This window comes from Anabrus simplex, chromosome 1 (genome assembly GCF_040414725.1).
Source record: "Anabrus simplex isolate iqAnaSimp1 chromosome 1, ASM4041472v1, whole genome shotgun sequence".
In the NCBI taxonomy this organism is placed as follows: Eukaryota; Metazoa; Arthropoda; class Insecta; order Orthoptera; family Tettigoniidae; genus Anabrus; species Anabrus simplex.
Window position 1 is genome coordinate 310,816,296 of NC_090265.1, and position 21,569 is coordinate 310,837,864.

Below are 21,569 nucleotides of genomic sequence, written 5' to 3' on the forward strand. Positions count from 1 at the left end.
AGTCCAAAGCAAAAGTAATGGAGTGCAGTCGAACTAAGGCAGGTGATGCAGGAAATATTAGATTAGGAAATGAAGTCTTAAAGGAAGTAGATGAATATTGTTACTTGGGTAGTAAAATAACTAACGATGGCAGAAGCAAGGTCCTGGAGATTCCCCACATTTAATCGTCTCCAGATAGAATTCACTTTTACCATGTCCGCCTTCGTAGTGTAACGGAACGGTTAGTGTTATTAGTTGCCATCCTCGGGGGCCCAGGTTCTATTCCCGGTACTACCAGAAATTTAAAACTGGAAGGAGTACTGGTAAGTGGTTGAAACGGTATATGCAGCTCACCTCCATTGGGGGTGTGCCTGGAAAAAGCTGCACCACCTCGGACTGAGGATACGAATTTACTACTACTTTTACCATCCTAGATCCACTGATATTTAACTGAAGATAAGATAGTTGTCAGTATAATCGAAGAATACACCCTAAGAGATTTTATGATATGAAAGCCGAGTTGTATTTTGTCTATTATGAATCTGCTTCCCCTACCCTCATATGTGTAGCAGTGAGTAGCTTTATGGCTGAAGAATGAATTCGTAACTCCTAGTCCCATACTACGAAGCACTGAAGTCTACTGAGCGCTTCCTTCCTATCAGCTTCTGTATCTTCCCCAATTTACTTATCATCTTCTCATACACCTCAGTTCTAGTTCCTATTCTCTCATTGAAATCACCAATTAGCACTATCCTATCCATGCTCTTGGCCCTGACTACGATGTCACTCAGTGCTACTTCAACCTTAACTTATCTGCTCTATAGTCTGGGAATACACTGAGACGATTCTCGCCGTAACTCCTCGAACTGCTTAATCTATCCACATAATTCGTTCCTTTTTACATGTCTAACGGAAATCATTCGGCGTGGAACTGTTTTTCTAACGAACGATCCCATTGCAAACTCTGTCCTTCCTCTTTTAACACCTCTTAAGAAGAACTTGAAAATGAAAACCTACAACCTGTTTTCCAGACTTTGACCGGGTCAGGGATGTAATGAATGAATCAGATATAGGCTGTTATTACGATGGGGTCGCCACTCCCAAAGTGATTTATATTAATGAGTGATAGATGCTATGAAATGAGAATGGAGAGTGTTACTGGAATGAAAGATGACATAGACAACCAGAGTACTCGGAGAAAAACCTGTCCCGCCTCCGCTTTGTCCAGCACAAATCTCACATAGAGTGACCGGGATTTGAACCACGGAACCCAGCGGTGAGAGGCAAACGCGCTGCCGTCTGAGCCACGGAGGCTCTTAAGAAGAACTTATAATCTCTTATATCTTCCCCGTTGTCTTCCGTCATCCGAAGAACACTACCTCCTAACAAATTCAGACGCAGTCTCTTTGTTGTATGAAGCAGTTCTACTTCCTTTCTTCAAGAAGCCATATTCATTTTGATGGCTCACCATCGAATTGCAACACTTCCACCACGTCATTTCCAAGGTGTTCCAATCCTTTCGAATGGTAGTGGGACTATCATAGGTTCGAGATTTGCTTAAAACATTTAGAACGTATTCGATAACATTTCTGTGAAGTAGGGTGCTACCCTGCTTGCAGACAGTATCAGTGCAAGTTTCACCTCTAATGGGTTAGGGACCACTGACGTATATTACAGTACTGACTACCTGAGCACAAGGAGGGCTATGACTCCTAACATGTCCGAGATGCCCACCCACATTCCTTGTCAACTTCTATGCCGTCTATCAGGTCTATTTATTTGGCCACTCAGCCGTAGTCCATGGTTCACGAACGGGACGTGGCTACAGGAATCCACAAACGAAACACTTCTTAAATGATTGAATATCATTAGATTTAGAAAAAACTCATTAGAAACCAAACCTGTAACACATACAGTTCATGAAGAGAGTAGGCCTATCAAAACATCAGAAGGCCTGGCAATCTTGGCTTCAAAGGTACGATATCATCCAGTGTATGGATATAACTTACTGATTAACTGCTTCATTGATACACTGATGATTTGTTTATCCTGATAAGACTGAGACCAGATAGCATTATCTTATACTTAACCAGGTTGGAAACTACGTATATTATGTTGTTCGAAATATTATATACGTATGTGAGTTAACTTCGGTTTGGTGGCGGTATTGAAAATATAAGCCAAAACCTATAAAAATCAAGACCATAGGAGTTTAATGCTTTCCCAGTTCTGATAGGCTTGGAAATAAACGTCAAGGAAACTAAAATGTAAAGTCTCAAAAATCAACATGTCAAAAACCTTCGAATCTGTCGACTAATACAGCCATCTTCACCCTGACATACTTGGAAGAGACGTCATAATTGTGGAAATCCCTCGAAATTAATAATGTACTGGGCAGCGTTCAGAAAACGTAAATTCTTCTGACCCACAAGAATATGCCTGTTAGGCTGAAGACCAAGGTTTACGACGTGTGCACCATTAAACGCACTAGTTATGACCTAGAAACTATGATCTTAACGAAGGCAAGCGCTTCATAGCTACAACGCCCACAACGCGCTATGGAAAGGTAGATGTTGGGTGTTAGTCTTAGAAAAAAATTTGACTAGAGTAAATCTGGAGAACACAGTTTACAGATGTCCTGGAGATAACTGTTGGATTGAAATGACAATTGGTAGGAAACGAGGCTAAACAAAAGGCCAACAGATGAACCCCAAGGATTGCTCACTGGATCCCATAAGAACACGAAAAGAGAGCAGGAAGACCATGAAATAGGTTGGTGGATGATGTAAAGAAGGTAGCAGAGACACGGAAGAACCATATTACTCAAGATCGAAGAGGCTGGAAAATAATGGAATATACCTACATTCAGCAGTGGATACAGAAAGGAAAATAAAAGGAGAAAAGAAAAATTGAACGTGTTTGATAACATTTACTAAAATATTATGTATCAACAGAAAAAGGAGAATATTGCACTTTTTCCTGCTAAACGTCTTAATATGTCTAAAATATAATGTAGAGTATCAAAATAAGTAATTAATAACTGAATAATTTAAACATTACATCAGTAGACCTGTGAAGAAAAAGGTTTTAAAACGTTTGAAGGGTACCACTGCCAGCCAGTTTTCCTTAAGTATATTTAGGTTTCCACTTGTTATACTACACTACATACCCCTCTGAGATCCATCCTTATCCCAATTACATGTACGAGTACTCGTATTATTTCCTGCTTGGCATGTACTGTCATGGGGAGCAGATTTTCAAAATTAATTTCAATAAAGGCAGTGCCAACAAAATACTTGCTGTTGATGTTATTGTAGCATTCCCTTTCATTGGGTTTGCCTGCTCCCCTCCAGAAGTGAGAACAATCCATAGTAGTCAGATGCATAGTTGGCAGTGTTCATCTCGCCATGAGAGCACTCCACACTTCAGTACGGACAAGTACGTCATTAGTACGGCACAAGACCGACCGACCAGTAGTACCAAATAACGAAATGAAAATCCCTCTCTTTCTCCTTTCTCATTCCGGAAACAAGCGAACCGTGTAGCTATTCTGGTCCATTCATCCTTCCTGCTTTATATCTGACAGAAAGACTTGATGGATATCATACGATCTATATCCGATCCTTTGTAATTGGAACGTCTTTTTCCAACCCACTGAACCATGTTTATGACCTGATATGGACAGTTACCGCCACCAGAAACAAATGCGGACGACCTCGACAGAAGAAACATTGTGCTGGGTTACACAGAAATATTATACAAATACTCTTAGTATAATGTCATCATCATTATCATGAAATATATCTTAGTGCTATTTGATTTTTATTAGTAAAACCCTTTACCTAAATAAACACCACAGCCAAATTTGTGGATAGAGAGTAATATCTTGCTTTCAATAACTTTTCAAGCTGAGATAACAGAAGAAATGTAATATTCCAAATAACTTTCAATTTACCTTAATCATGGCAATAAGAAAGTATTACACTGTTGTTGTCGTAAAAATGTTCAAAGCCAGATTTATACGTATAAAATCATCTTTAATAGAAATCTACAGCACATTTCGTGGTTAGATTTCAATTTATATTTAAACTAGGCGATGTGCCCGTGCTTAGCAACGGAATTCCACATTGTACACAGAATCCGAGATAAAGTAGTTAACACGTTGTGAGATTTTATTAAACTGCATAGCTCTTACCGTTAAACCAGAAACGCGACGGAAAGGTCACCATTCGCTGTTTCTCACGTGAAGACCAGGTTAGGGAATTTTCACTGTAATGGCAGGCTCCATTTCCTACTGCCAGTCACAATCGAGTTGAGGAGTTTTCGTTATGATAGCAGGACCCTCATCTTATAAAATAGCACAAATCTTGTCAAGTTATATTTTACATACTTCAAAAAGTTATTTTACAGGGCCATATGGAAAAAATTTAAATGGTAATTATCTAACAGAGAGAAGAAGGTCAAAATGGACTGAAGCAATAAACTGCGACAACACAAAATGTATCTCATATTCATACATTTAATAATTATGAGAATGAAAGTCAGTTAAATGAGCAGTATTAAGCTGTGTTAGAATACAGAATAGAAACACTTCTGGTCGCAAAACAGTAAATGAGACATCTAAACGGAGAAACACGCCTAATCATATTTCTGTAAATAACGAATTGCCCAATCCATCTATAAAGCGACACCACAAAATAAAGCTCCTATAATATACAATAATGTGTATTACATCTACAGAAGTAATTTATAAACTTTACTGAATATTTTTCGATTCTGATGATGTTTCATATAGCATGTTATTATATATACTTAAAGGGTGCTATAGCCTTGGTTACGAGCAGGTTTTCTTGAGAATATTCCTTCTATTTCCCGGCCTTTTAAATAGCGAAAGCAACACTTTGGTGCTATCCACAATCATTATTGTGATAAGAGTATGGAAATGTGAATCCAGTGTCCTTAAGTGTATCTCGGCAGATCAGCTCTTTGAGTTTTGAAACACCAGAATCTCTTGTAAATAGTGAATTAACACTTTGACGCTATTTAAAATCGTGATGATGATAAGAGTATGCAGATCCAATAACCGCAAGTATCTTGGCAGATTAACGCTAGTTAGAAATCAGCCTTGGAATTAGCGAAAGCACTTTGGTGCACTTCACAATAATTTTGTTAATAACAGCATGGAAATGTAGGTTCGTAAACAATAAGTCTCTTGCAGATTAACGTTGAAAATGTCCGGCTCCATGGCTAAATGGTTAGCGTGCTGGCCTTTGGCCTCAGGGGTCCCGGGTTCGATTCCCGGGAATGTTAACCATAATTGGTTAATTCCGCTGGTCCGGGGGCTGGGTGTATGTGTCGTCTTCATCATCATTTCATCCTCATCACGACGCGCAGGTCACGTACGGGTGTCAAATCAAAAGACCTGCATCTGGCGAGCCGAACTTGTCCTTGGACACTCCCGGCACCAAAAGCCATACGCCATTTCATTTTCAGTTGAAAATGTTTAATAGAATCTCTCCTTGAGCTTGCCTACACTACATACGTGCCTACTTCGAACACCTGGCCTGTATTCTACAACTCTTGAGCTGGCGTTGCCATGGCTACAGCTGGTCATTTCTTCATCCGATTCTTACAGAGGGAGAGAGAGTTGCCAATATCTCGAAGACGGTTGGTTCTAGGGCCTTAAACGTGGTTTTCGGTATCCTAATTTTGTTCTTCATGCCGTGAGGCTTAAAATGAGATTTGTTTCATTCTTGTACGACAAATTCGATATATCGCCTGCGTTCACCTTGCTGATGCGCCAAAGAGCCCAAGTTACAAATCATAGTTCTCAAGGAAACCCATTGATATTCCGAGATGATACACAACCTATGTTACGTGGAATTGTGTTATCTTTTAAATGGTGAAATAAATTTCAAAATATGTCCAGTTTTAGAGATTACTCATTACTGAAACCGTACAGTGTCCTGTACAGCTCCATGGGAATGATATGGGCTTTTATACTCCATTAAAATTACTCCTAAAGGTCGCGTCATAGGTAGCAGTATGGGCGAAGGGGATCGAGCGGCGTCCTGCCAGAACGGAACCCGCGAAAAGAGCGCCTGCGAACAAAGGGAGGACAAAGCAACAGCCAAGCCCCCGCGGAAATACGCTCTCAACTCGCAGAGAGAGATAGAAGGGGACGCGATGCTGGAGTAGTCAGATACGCCCCGAGGTGGAGCTTAGCTTCCCGGAGTTCCAAACGAACACAAGGAACTTCCGGTTTTTTATGCACGTGTCACGGGTGCCAACGTCGGACTTTGGCGCGTAAACAATGGAATGATATTTTAATCCAGACATAGGAAAATTATGTGAGACACACCATTGAATAGAGCGAAATTTTCTGCGTTCCCCAGACTAAAAATATGTAATAACTTATGCAGGGGAAGAAATGAGGTCACCAGCCGTCAAGATGTAACATATCGCTAACACATGTGGATATAGCGGCGTCACCCAAGCCAAGAGTCGCGCTCAAAATTGACTCCGCCTCCCGAGGGACGCTAATGAATTAATCAAAGGCGGGAAGCAAATTACATAAAAACTGCTGATCGTAGGTCCAGCACGCTTGGCTCAAATGAAAGAGGAGACAGAGGGCTACAAGATGCAATATTTAAATATCTTCAATTCTTGGTGTGAAAGGAGCTCTGGTTCTTAATGAACCGTGAAGGTTTACACCCCCAAGCTTCCGGCGGGCAAGATGATATAGGCCGAGCAGGCCCTTGCAGAGACAGTTGTTCTTTCACGGGTCGTGAGACGGACACTGCGTCCCGCGGTGCTCCAGTTACAGTCAGAAACCCCTGACCGCGTACAAAGAAGTGTTATTGGTACAAAAGCCTTTGTGTAGTGAACGGGAGGCCAAACGAGCCTAGGTGAATTGTTTCTGTGCTGCGTGTCAAACTAGTAAAAACCGCGAGCATAATTTTCGAACGAGTATTAGAATTCGGCTGAGAAACTGCCGGTTTAATGAGTCAGTGAAATTCATAATTAGGTATCACCCAAAGTGTTACTTTGAATCAGGGGCTCGAGTCTCGTGAGCCACCCAATTCTTACTGTGAACGCGCTCGTCGTGGTTTGAAAGGCCGTCTTATTCGTGGGTGTAAACTCTGAAATAGAGGACGTGTGACGAGTGTAAAAGTGTTACCCACTTGGATTACTGTAAGATTTCAGCTGTGACGAGTTCCCCAGGATGTCGGACGTGTATGGACCAGGGATGAAGGACTGCACGCCCGCCACCTCCCGAGTGGTCATGGAGTACTAAGAACTTCACCATGGGTCTCCCGTGGGGGGAGAAACAACGGCCACCAAACAGATGAGTGATGTCCAAATTTAATTTCTAAGCATGACATAACCCGGGGATAGGATTAGCGTTCTTTTGTAAATATTAAAATGTTGTAAGTTAATGCATGTCCTATATGGAAATTTTATTGATTTTTATAATGTTGAAGTAAATTCAAGGGGGCTAAATTCCCGGACGACTCATATTTCTTTCTTAATGATTAGCTTATCGTGAGGGTTATATTTTTAGTAATATGTAGAATGTCCTAGCAAATATGGGAACAAGGTTAGGAGAATATTTGAGTTTCCCGTAGGGGAGGTTGGAAAAATGGTGTTGGCAAGCAGGGAAACATGTCGAAATATTGGTAGTCACTGTCCCACGAGGTTGTCAAATATGCCAGGGGAACTCATGGGTCAGTCAGACGATGCATGCCTAGCTTACAGATATAATCAGTGCATGGACTGCAAGAAGGAAGAAGAAATCCCGACCGGGAGAGGTACATATTGTGTGATTTAGATAGGTGTGTGGAACCATATGCAAGTTTCCCGTGATTTTGATTAATTGGCCATAATGGTTTGGAGTGTTTTTTTTGTTATCTATAGCCGGGGCGAGACCCAGGGCAGGAGTCCCTTAATCTTTGGTCAGAAGGTTTAAATATAAGTGTATTTATATGGTATGAACGAGGAGCCATGAGAGCCATAGGCCCAAGGGAAGAAGATACGCGATATGAGACGTAGTGAGAAGGCCGAATAGGAATTTACGATGAGATGATTGAGAAGTGATCGTGCCCCAGTCTCAGTGATAATAATGAGAAGGGAGTGAATAAAAAGAGTATTTCATGGGAATTCCATAATGATATGAATAAGCAAACGAAGCGAGCCATGGATGTGTGTGTCCCCGAGATGAGAGGGTAGACGTGTGAGCGAGAGAAGAATCAGAACGGCCGTGCGAAGTGAATGACCGCCCTCCCTTCCTTGTTTTTTTTTTTTTGTTGTGAATGTCAGGCTCTCGCCCTCGTGACAGAGGGATCCCTTTAAACCATTGTGTTAAGACTAACTTGGAGCCCTGGGTCAACCTCGCGCTCCCCTCGGTTGGTTTAAATGGCCTAGCTAAGAATACTTGTATAATGATAATATCACGGTAACTTCTTTTAAAGGTATTTAATAAATGAGTAGGGATCCCCCAGATATCCGGCGATATGAGAGTAGCTATTCTCGGGATCTACAGAAACCCACAGTACCTCTCGGTCGGGAGTCTGCCAGTTCGACTCCGGATTATGGTGGCGCCCTTGGGCGAGCTGCTCCAAGCTTGCGCTGTGGGCCGGAGCCAGTGATAACCATGCTGTTTCTTTTCTAGGAATGGTCCTCCTGTGTGCATGAAGTGTATATATCCATATATCTGTGTATGTTTCGTAATTATGTGCACATATTTTTGAGTTCAAACAGAACCTATGTGCACGTTGTGTGGTCTTGGTGATAGATGAGTAGTCCGGGGTTTAGCAAAAATGGTATTTGTGTTTGTTTGTGCATTATGCAAATGTGTCTTTTAATATGATATTATGTAGTGTAGGCCCCGGTTATGTTCGTGCTTAGAACAGCTAGTAATATTTGTGAATAAGGACATCAGGTCATCCCACGGTGTGATAGACAGAATAATGTACAAATTTCATGAACGGTATGAATTAATGAGGAGAAATGAACGATAGCAAGTCGCAAAACCTCAATCATACCGTTATGCAGACGACGCCCATGGGCGATTCGTATTTTAAAGAGATTATTATTTTCTTTTCCTCCCATATGTGGAGAGTCATTGTATAGAGCGGTGTCAACTTTTTTTTGTCATTTTGAATAAATTTGTATTCGTAACCCCTATTTTATGATTCTTGTCATTTGTAGCAGTGTTAAGCAGTATCCAATAGGCATTTGAACCCGGAGATCCTACTTTCATATTATAGACATAAGGCTCCATCTTAAGTATTTGTTGTTTTTGTTTTCTTTCGAACATACCACTTCCCCAAGTGCTCAGGCTGCCGGGCCGGCACAGAAAGTAGGAAGGGGAGCGGTCCGAAGCTCGTTAAGCAATTCGACCCGCTCTTCAATCCAATCTCATCCGTGGGTGTTTACCCCGTTACGTGGAGGCATTCTTATGCGTGGGTCATCCATTCGAAGCCCGGTAGGGTGTATACTTGGCGCCCTTCGTGGCAGGGCATTGTTTATAGGTTACACTGGAGCATTTTGAGTAAGAGATAGGCCGCCCACAGGGAGGATAGTGTGCTATGATGGAGTCAAATTGCCAGGTTCGTGCCACAATCTGATTACATTTGGTATCGAACGGGTTGGCAATTATTTGGAATGGAGTACCCGCCACGTAACCGAACGGATGGAGACGTTAAGCACATGTCCGAAGTGCTAAGATTCATAATTATAGATTGGATACTGCAAGGGTTGTTCAGATTGTGTGAGACTCAGCAGGACGGTCATGGTCATCGTACGGGTGTGCGTAAGTCACAACTCGTGATGATAACTCACACAAGATCAGCCATGAAAGGGAGCGACGTGAATAATAAATAGGATAGGAAAATGACAAGAACAGAAAAATCATGTGTCCAGTTTAAGTGGAAATCCGCATGAGTGTCGCTCATAAATTCAAAATGGATACCCGGGACAGACTATGAAGTCGTCAGTTCGTTGGGAGACAGTGTTATGGTTCTCTCAGTGTGGGGTTAAAACGGCCGGCAAAATTCTTCAAATTTCGCCAGTTACGGGTATCGGCCAAAGATTGTGCGCTGAAGTAACAACATTTGGCAGATATAAATATTTTTTCGAGAGGGCTTTAGACGCCGCGGATAGAGCAGGGTACCTCAACCCAGGCTCTAATTTTTGCGCAGTGACGGATGCGATGTTGCCAGTTTGAGACGGGTAATTGTCTGCTAACGTCATCTTACCAATCTCAAGGTGATAACATCCATTTGTGACTGGGGTATGCCATGTTTCCGGCATACGTAAAATCGAGCCCACGGTAGGCCGCGCGCGTGACCGGAAAACTTATTCCAGGATAAAAGGGCTAACGTAGAATCAGTATTATTATTGTTATTATTATTGTCAAATGATATGACGAAATTTCCTATACAATGAATTATGACATTAATATGGTAGGGGGCGTGACACAAGCCGTTTGTAGGCCCAGTTTGGATTGATTTGTTGGAATTTCGAGTAAAGTTAGGTCACGCTGAAATTTGTATTAAATATTTAAATGTATCTATGCTTTCTGTCGATCACCGGTGGTCAATTTTCTGCCCACGGGAGATCCGCTTTCTCCAAGATTGAATTTAATATGGACATGGAGGTCATGAGGGATATGATGCGCCAATTATTGGCAGAACGCGAAGAAAAGGCAAAGGAAGACAGGGAACTTTTAAGGGAACAATTAAATCAGCTAGGCAAGCAGGCAGCGGACTTTAAGGCGCAGTTCGAGAAGCAGGGAGAAATTTTAAAAGAACATTTCGAAGAACAATTAAGCAAGCAGGCAGCAGGCTTTAAGGCGCAGTTTGACACGCAGGCAGAGCTTTGCCAGGCTCAGGCGGCTACGAATAAGGCTTCGTTAGACGAGCTCGCAGAGGATGTGAGATTAGGTCGTGAACGTAGCGACGAGAACGCCGCGAGGCTGGAGGCAAAGATGACTGAGGCGTTAGAGGGGAAGTTGGAAGACGTCATCCAGCGAATAAAGCAAGTGGAGATTAGGGTGACAAAGAAGATCGACCTGACGGACACCAGGGTAAGCGCGTGCGAGGAAGAGATGGAGGAGGTGAGCACCCGCGTAGAGGATGTTGCAAGAGACGTGCAGGATACCAAAGCGGAAGTCCGAGAACTAAGGACGCAGACGGCGGAGTCCCTCAACAAAGTGGCAAATGAACTCAGGGACAGCATAGCCCAAGTGCAGGATACTGCGACAACCAAATTCAAGGAGGTCCAGACGCAGATGTACGATGAGGTTGAGAAGCTACGGAAGGAGATGACCGAAGAAATGGGAGTCGGACGAATCTGTAAAGTTTCTACGGAACATATAGTGAAAGGAGATGGGAACAACGGAGCAGAGAGGGTGGCCACTAAAAGGGATACCGAAATAAATGCATCCGAGACCCAATGTGACGTCAAGATAGATGAAACTGACATACGGCGACCATCAGGCTCGGAGATGAGTGACACGGCTGGCGGAGTGTATTCAGGAGTGGAAGAGATAATGGAGATAATAGATGACGTCGCGATAAGCCATCTGGAGTCGAGAGAAGAAGTAGAAACTGAATTGGTAGGAGCAGGAACAGCGAGAATGGCTGAGGACATAGAAGCGTCAGTTGGAGGTACTGGGGAGTCGAACTCAGGACTAGAAGATATGGAGTCACGCGTACATCAGGCAGAGATCGAACCCAAACCAGAAGACTTAGTGGAAAGAGATACGACCCCAGATGTCGAAAGGAAGTGCGAGATGGAAAGGTCAAAGAATGGAGCCAGTGAGTGTGGCTCGCTAATGGACATAGCAGTAGCCATGGAACAGAGGGACACGAACTGCTGGGAGCAGGTAGTGAACTCCAGAGAAGAAAGGAAGCCATTGGGTCATCGGGGAGCAGAGCTGAAAGAAGCGGGCGAGCTATTTTTAAGTACCCAGGCCATTGTGAGCGGACAAGAGGCGACAGGCGTATCCCTAGCTTATAATGAAGGAAAGGTCGCTAATGTAAATCAAAGGGGAGAAGTAAGTACGAGCGCTAATTCTCGTACGGAGCTAAGTGAACAGGTGATGGAGAACAAACAGTTTCAACCAGCTGTAGAATCGAACTGGGTATCTCAGCCCAGAAGAAGGAAGAAGAATGTATTAGGTCGACGTAAAAGACGATACCGCTACAAGTACGGATGGTTCACTAGACGGAGGAAAGTGCTGTCAGGAAGAGAGGAACGACGTTACGGAAGGACCATGAGATCGCGACCCGTGCAGCGTACCTTACGTAATAACAGAGCTCGGAAGAAGGAGGACCGGTGCAGCTACGGGAACGTTAGCGCAGGAAGGAAGAAGGAAGGGAAGAGTTGTGAACCTCATCCTAAGAAATGCAGAGGCAGGGGCATCCAATTAGACCCCCACGTCTCAGAGTACGATCCTGGAGGGCGAAGAGAGGATCTACAGGATTAATAGCGAATTGTGGTCGCATGAGAAACTGTATATTATGTAAATAAATTTCACCATAGATGTGGGCAATTTTTTTTTCTCGCCACATATTTTTAAGGGGGCACGAATATACTATTGATTATGCATCAGATGAGACCAAGTTGGAATCAGCGGGAGCCCAGGAGGAGTAAAACTGAACTTGGGTGAAGACAACGGTGCAAGATGTCCAGGCATAGGCCGAGAAGAGTCTGACAGCGAGGAATTATTACCATAGTTTACAGAACCCTACTTCGGAACCTAGAGAATGACACTTGCGAAGTACAGTCAATGGACGGAAGAACAGAGACCATATACAACGCTGCGGATAACCAAATTGTACCACGCACCAGGACAACACCCTGAAGAAGGTCCGGAGGAAGAGGAACCAGGAGAAGCCGAGGATGACGAGGACAACCCGGATCCAATGGAAGAAATGGAAGCCGATGAAGAAGATGATGCCGTGAATCACATTGTTTTGGAAGAAGGGAGCGAGTCCGAGGCATCAGCCTGTGAAGATTGTCCAGAATGCTCTGAGAGGACCGGTCTTAGGAACGCTTTAATTAATCTATGCTACCAGATACAAGTGGAGAACACAGAGTTGACCGAGAATGTCCACAAGTTACGCGACCATCACCAGTGACTATTTTCCGAGACAGTTTAAAGGGAAAGAAAAATCCCGAGTTCGTGATTTTTCTTTGATGAAGTAGGAGGAGAATGAAACCGTACAGTGTCCTGTACAGCTCCATGGGAATGATATGGGCTTTTATACTCCATTAAAATTACTCCTAAAGGTCGCGTCATAGGTAGCAGTATGGGCGAAGGGGATCGAGCGGCGTCCTGCCAGAACGGAACCCGCGAAAAGAGCGCCTGCGAACAAAGGGAGGACAAAGCAACAGCCAAGCCCCCGCGGAAATACGCTCTCAACTCGCAGAGAGAGATAGAAGGGGACGCGATGCTGGAGTAGTCAGATACGCCCCGAGGTGGAGCTTAGCTTCCCGGAGTTCCAAACGAACACAAGGAACTTCCGGTTTTTTATGCACGTGTCACGGGTGCCAACGTCGGACTTTGGCGCGTAAACAATGGAATGATATTTTAATCCAGACATAGGAAAATTATGTGAGACACACCATTGAATAGAGCGAAATTTTCTGCGTTCCCCAGACTAAAAATATGTAATAACTTATGCAGGGGAAGAAATGAGGTCACCAGCCGTCAAGATGTAACATATCGCTAACACATGTGGATATAGCGGCGTCACCCAAGCCAAGAGTCGCGCTCAAAATTGACTCCGTCTCCCGAGAGACGCTAATGAATTAATCAAAGGCGGGAAGCAAATTACATAAAAACTGCTGATCGTAGGTCCAGCACGCTTGGCTCAAATGAAAGAGGAGACAGAGGGCTACAAGATGCAATATTTAAATATCTTCAATTCTTGGTGTGAAAGGAGCTCTGGTTCTTAATGAACCGTGAAGGTTTACACCCCCAAGCTTCCGGCGGGCAAGATGATATAGGCCGAGCAGGCCCTTGCAGAGACAGTTGTTCTTTCACGGGTCGTGAGACGGACACTGCGTCCCGCGGTGCTCCAGTTACAGTCAGAAACCCCTGACCGCGTACAAAGAAGTGTTATTGGTACAAAAGCCTTTGTGTAGTGAACGGGAGGCCAAACGAGCCTAGGTGAATTGTTTCTGTGCTGCGTGTCAAACTAGTAAAAACCGCGAGCATAATTTTCGAACGAGTATTAGAATTCGGCTGAGAAACTGCCGGTTTAATGAGTCAGTGAAATTCATAATTAGGTATCACCCAAAGTGTTACTTTGAATCAGGGGCTCGAGTCTCGTGAGCCACCCAATTCTTACTGTGAACGCGCTCGTCGTGGTTTGAAAGGCCGTCTTATTCGTGGGTGTAAACTCTGAAATAGAGGACGTGTGACGAGTGTAAAAGTGTTACCCACTTGGATTACTGTAAGATTTCAGCTGTGACGAGTTCCCCAGGATGTCGGACGTGTATGGACCAGGGATGAAGGACTGCACGCCCGCCACCTCCCGAGTGGTCATGGAGTACTAAGAACTTCACCATGGGTCTCCCGTGGGGGGAGAAACAACGGCCACCAAACAGATGAGTGATGTCCAAATTTAATTTCTAAGCATGACATAACCCGGGGATAGGATTAGCGTTCTTTTGTAAATATTAAAATGTTGTAAGTTAATGCATGTCCTATATGGAAATTTTATTGATTTTTATAATGTTGAAGTAAATTCAAGGGGGCTAAATTCCCGGACGACTCATATTTCTTTCTTAATGATTAGCTTATCGTGAGGGTTATATTTTTAGTAATATGTAGAATGTCCTAGCAAATATGGGAACAAGGTTAGGAGAATATTTGAGTTTCCCGTAGGGGAGGTTGGAAAAATGGTGTTGGCAAGCAGGGAAACATGTCGAAATATTGGTAGTCACTGTCCCACGAGGTTGTCAAATATGCCAGGGGAACTCATGGGTCAGTCAGACGATGCATGCCTAGCTTACAGATATAATCAGTGCATGGACTGCAAGAAGGAAGAAGAAATCCCGACCGGGAGAGGTACATATTGTGTGATTTAGATAGGTGTGTGGAACCATATGCAAGTTTCCCGTGATTTTGATTAATTGGCCATAATGGTTTGGAGTGTTTTTTTTGTTATCTATAGCCGGGGCGAGACCCAGGGCAGGAGTCCCTTAATCTTTGGTCAGAAGGTTTAAATATAAGTGTATTTATATGGTATGAACGAGGAGCCATGAGAGCCATAGGCCCAAGGGAAGAAGATACGCGATATGAGACGTAGTGAGAAGGCCGAATAGGAATTTACGATGAGATGATTGAGAAGTGATCGTGCCCCAGTCTCAGTGATAATAATGAGAAGGGAGTGAATAAAAAGAGTATTTCATGGGAATTCCATAATGATATGAATAAGCAAACGAAGCGAGCCATGGATGTGTGTGTCCCCGAGATGAGAGGGTAGACGTGTGAGCGAGAGAAGAATCAGAACGGCCGTGCGAAGTGAATGACCGCCCTCCCTTCCTTGTTTTTTTTTTTTGTTGTGAATGTCAGGCTCTCGCCCTCGTGACAGAGGGATCCCTTTAAACCATTGTGTTAAGACTAACTTGGAGCCCTGGGTCAACCTCGCGCTCCCCTCGGTTGGTTTAAATGGCCTAGCTAAGAATACTTGTATAATGATAATATCACGGTAACTTCTTTTAAAGGTATTTAATAAATGAGTAGGGATCCCCCAGATATCCGGCGATATGAGAGTAGCTATTCTCGGGATCTACAGAAACCCACAGTACCTCTCGGTCGGGAGTCTGCCAGTTCGACTCCGGATTATGGTGGCGCCCTTGGGCGAGCTGCTCCAAGCTTGCGCTGTGGGCCGGAGCCAGTGATAACCATGCTGTTTCTTTTCTAGGAATGGTCCTCCTGTGTGCATGAAGTGTATATATCCATATATCTGTGTATGTTTCGTAATTATGTGCACATATTTTTGAGTTCAAACAGAACCTATGTGCACGTTGTGTGGTCTTGGTGATAGATGAGTAGTCCGGGGTTTAGCAAAAATGGTATTTGTGTTTGTTTGTGCATTATGCAAATGTGTCTTTTAATATGATTTTATGTAGTGTAGGCCCCGGTTATGTTCGTGCTTAGAACAGCTAGTAATATTTGTGAATAAGGACATCAGGTCATCCCACGGTGTGATAGACAGAATAATGTACAAATTTCATGAACGGTATGAATTAATGAGGAGAAATGAACGATAGCAAGTCGCAAAACCTCAATCATACCGTTATGCAGACGACGCCCATGGGCGATTCGTATTTTAAAGAGATTATTATTTTCTTTTCCTCCCATATGTGGAGAGTCATTGTATAGAGCGGTGTCAACTTTTTTTTGTCATTTTGAATAAATTTGTATTCGTAACCCCTATTTTATGATTCTTGTCATTTGTAGCAGTGTTAAGCAGTATCCAATAGGCATTTGAACCCGGAGATCCTACTTTCATATTATAGACATAAGGCTCCATCTTAAGTATTTGTTGTTTTTGTTTTCTTTCGAACATACCACTTCCCCAAGTGCTCAGGCTGCCGGGCCGGCACAGAAAGTAGGAAGGGGAGCGGTCCGAAGCTCGTTAAGCAATTCGACCCGCTCTTCAATCCAATCTCATCCGTGGGTGTTTACCCCGTTACGTGGAGGCATTCTTATGCGTGGGTCATCCATTCGAAGCCCGGTAGGGTGTATACTTGGCGCCCTTCGTGGCAGGGCATTGTTTATAGGTTACACTGGAGCATTTTGAGTAAGAGATAGGCCGCCCACAGGGAGGATAGTGTGCTATGATGGAGTCAAATTGCCAGGTTCGTGCCACAATCTGATTACATTTGGTATCGAACGGGTTGGCAATTATTTGGAATGGAGTACCCGCCACGTAACCGAACGGATGGAGACGTTAAGCACATGTCCGAAGTGCTAAGATTCATAATTATAGATTGGATACTGCAAGGGTTGTTCAGATTGTGTGAGACTCAGCAGGACGGTCATGGTCATCGTACGGGTGTGCGTAAGTCACAACTCGTGATGATAACTCACACAAGATCAGCCATGAAAGGGAGCGACGTGAATAATAAATAGGATAGGAAAATGACAAGAACAGAAAAATCATGTGTCCAGTTTAAGTGGAAATCCGCATGAGTGTCGCTCATAAATTCAAAATGGATACCCGGGACAGACTATGAAGTCGTCAGTTCGTTGGGAGACAGTGTTATGGTTCTCTCAGTGTGGGGTTAAAACGGCCGGCAAAATTCTTCAAATTTCGCCAGTTACGGGTATCGGCCAAAGATTGTGCGCTGAAGTAACAACATTTGGCAGATATAAATATTTTTTCGAGAGGGCTTTAGACGCCGCGGATAGAGCAGGGTACCTCAACCCAGGCTCTAATTTTTGCGCAGTGACGGATGCGATGTTGCCAGTTTGAGACGGGTAATTGTCTGCTAACGTCATCTTACCAATCTCAAGGTGATAACATCCATTTGTGACTGGGGTATGCCATGTTTCCGGCATACGTAAAATCGAGCCCACGGTAGGCCGCGCGCGTGACCGGAAAACTTATTCCAGGATAAAAGGGCTAACGTAGAATCAGTATTATTATTGTTATTATTATTGTCAAATGATATGACGAAATTTCCTATACAATGAATTATGACATTAATATGGTAGGGGGCGTGACACAAGCCGTTTGTAGGCCCAGTTTGGATTGATTTGTTGGAATTTCGAGTAAAGTTAGGTCACGCTGAAATTTGTATTAAATATTTAAATGTATCTATGCTTTCTGTCGATCACCGGTGGTCAATTTTCTGCCCACGGGAGATCCGCTTTCTCCAAGATTGAATTTAATATGGACATGGAGGTCATGAGGGATATGATGCGCCAATTATTGGCAGAACGCGAAGAAAAGGCAAAGGAAGACAGGGAACTTTTAAGGGAACAATTAAATCAGCTAGGCAAGCAGGCAGCGGACTTTAAGGCGCAGTTCGAGAAGCAGGGAGAAATTTTAAAAGAACATTTCGAAGAACAATTAAGCAAGCAGGCAGCAGGCTTTAAGGCGCAGTTTGACACGCAGGCAGAGCTTTGCCAGGCTCAGGCGGCTACGAATAAGGCTTCGTTAGACGAGCTCGCAGAGGATGTGAGATTAGGTCGTGAACGTAGCGACGAGAACGCCGCGAGGCTGGAGGCAAAGATGACTGAGGCGTTAGAGGGGAAGTTGGAAGACGTCATCCAGCGAATAAAGCAAGTGGAGATTAGGGTGACAAAGAAGATCGACCTGACGGACACCAGGGTAAGCGCGTGCGAGGAAGAGATGGAGGAGGTGAGCACCCGCGTAGAGGATGTTGCAAGAGACGTGCAGGATACCAAAGCGGAAGTCCGAGAACTAAGGACGCAGACGGCGGAGTCCCTCAACAAAGTGGCAAATGAACTCAGGGACAGCATAGCCCAAGTGCAGGATACTGCGACAACCAAATTCAAGGAGGTCCAGACGCAGATGTACGATGAGGTCGAGAAGCTACGGAAGGAGATGACCGAAGAAATGGGAGTCGGACGAATCTGTAAAGTTTCTACGGAACATATAGTGAAAGGAGATGGGAACAACGGAGCAGAGAGGGTGGCCACTAAAAGGGATACCGAAATAAATGCATCCGAGACCCAATGTGACGTCAAGATAGATGAAACTGACATACGGCGACCATCAGGCTCGGAGATGAGTGACACGGCTGGCGGAGTGTATTCAGGAGTGGAAGAGATAATGGAGATAATAGATGACGTCGCGATAAGCCATCTGGAGTCGAGAGAAGAAGTAGAAACTGAATTGGTAGGAGCAGGAACAGCGAGAATGGCTGAGGACATAGAAGCGTCAGTTGGAGGTACTGGGGAGTCGAACTCAGGACTAGAAGATATGGAGTCACGCGTACATCAGGCAGAGATCGAACCCAAACCAGAAGACTTAGTGGAAAGAGATACGACCCCAGATGTCGAAAGGAAGTGCGAGATGGAAAGGTCAAAGAATGGAGCCAGTGAGTGTGGCTCGCTAATGGACATAGCAGTAGCCATGGAACAGAGGGACACGAACTGCTGGGAGCAGGTAGTGAACTCCAGAGAAGAAAGGAAGCCATTGGGTCATCGGGGAGCAGAGCTGAAAGAAGCGGGCGAGCTATTTTTAAGTACCCAGGCCATTGTGAGCGGACAAGAGGCGACAGGCGTATCCCTAGCTTATAATGAAGGAAAGGTCGCTAATGTAAATCAAAGGGGAGAAGTAAGTACGAGCGCTAATTCTCGTACGGAGCTAAGTGAACAGGTGATGGAGAACAAACAGTTTCAACCAGCTGTAGAATCGAACTGGGTATCTCAGCCCAGAAGAAGGAAGAAGAATGTATTAGGTCGACGTAAAAGACGATACCGCTACAAGTACGGATGGTTCACTAGACGGAGGAAAGTGCTGTCAGGAAGAGAGGAACGACGTTACGGAAGGACCATGAGATCGCGACCCGTGCAGCGTACCTTACGTAATAACAGAGCTCGGAAGAAGGAGGACCGGTGCAGCTACGGGAACGTTAGCGCAGGAAGGAAGAAGGAAGGGAAGAGTTGTGAACCTCATCCTAAGAAATGCAGAGGCAGGGGCATCCAATTAGACCCCCACGTCTCAGAGTACGATCCTGGAGGGCGAAGAGAGGATCTACAGGATTAATAGCGAATTGTGGTCGCATGAGAAACTGTATATTATGTAAATAAATTTCACCATAGATGTGGGCAATTTTTTTTTCTCGCCACATATTTTTAAGGGGGCACGAATATACTATTGATTATGCATCAGATGAGACCAAGTTGGAATCAGCGGGAGCCCAGGAGGAGTAAAACTGAACTTGGGTGAAGACAACGGTGCAAGATGTCCAGGCATAGGCCGAGAAGAGTCTGACAGCGAGGAATTATTACCATAGTTTACAGAACCCTACTTCGGAACCTAGAGAATGACACTTGCGAAGTACAGTCAATGGACGGAAGAACAGAGACCATATACAACGCTGCGGATAACCAAATTGTACCACGCACCAGGACAACACCCTGAAGAAGGTCCGGAGGAAGAGGAACCAGGAGAAGCCGAGGATGACGAGGACAACCCGGATCCAATGGAAGAAATGGAAGCCGATGAAGAAGATGATGCCGTGAATCACATTGTTTTGGAAGAAGGGAGCGAGTCCGAGGCATCAGCCTGTGAAGATTGTCCAGAATGCTCTGAGAGGACCGGTCTTAGGAACGCTTTAATTAATCTATGCTACCAGATACAACTGGAGAACACAGAGTTGACCGAGAAGGTCCACAAGTTACGCGACCATCACCAGTGACTATTTTCCGAGACAGTTTAAAGGGAAAGAAAAATCCCGAGTTCGTGATTTTTCTTTGATGAAGTAGGAGGAGAATGAAACCGTACAGTGTCCTGTACAGCTCCATGGGAATGATATGGGCTTTTATACTCCATTAAAATTACTCCTAAAGGTCGCGTCATAGGTAGCAGTATGGGCGAAGGGGATCGAGCGGCGTCCTGCCAGAACGGAACCCGCGAAAAGAGCGCCTGCGAACAAAGGGAGGACAAAGCAACAGCCAAGCCCCCGCGGAAATACGCTCTCAACTCGCAGAGAGAGATAGAAGGGGACGCGATGCTGGAGTAGTCAGATACGCCCCGAGGTGGAGCTTAGCTTCCCGGAGTTCCAAACGAACACAAGGAACTTCCGGTTTTTTATGCACGTGTCACGGGTGCCAACGTCGGACTTTGGCGCGTAAACAATGGAATGATATTTTAATCCAGACATAGGAAAATTATGTGAGACACACCATTGAATAGAGCGAAATTTTCTGCGTTCCCCAGACTAAAAATATGTAATAACTTATGCAGGGGAAGAAATGAGGTCACCAGCCGTCAAGATGTAACATATCGGTAACACATGTGGATATAGCGGCGTCACCCAGGCCAAGAGTCGCGCTCAAAATTGACTCCGCCTCCCGAGGGACGCTAATGAATTAATCAAAGGCGGGAAGCAAATTACATAAAAACTGCTGATCGTAGGTCCAGCACGCTTGGCTCAAATGAAAGAGGAGACAGAGGGCTACAAGATGCAATATTTAAATATCTTCAATTCTTGGTGTGAAAGGAGCTCTGGTTCTTAATGAACCGTGAAGGTTTACACCCCCAAGCTTCCGGCGGGCAAGATGATATAGGCCGAGCAGGCCCTTGCAGAGACAGTTGTTCTTTCACGGGTCGTGAGACGGACACTGCGTCCCGCGGTGCTCCAGTTACAGTCAGAAACCCCTGACCGCGTACAAAGAAGTGTTATTGGTACAAAAGCCTTTGTGTAGTGAACGGGAGGCCAAACGAGCCTAGGTGAATTGTTTCTGTGCTGCGTGTCAAACTAGTAAAAACCGCGAGCATAATTTTCGAACGAGTATTAGAATTCGGCTGAGAAACTGCCGGTTTAATGAGTCAGTGAAATTCATAATTAGGTATCACCCAAAGTGT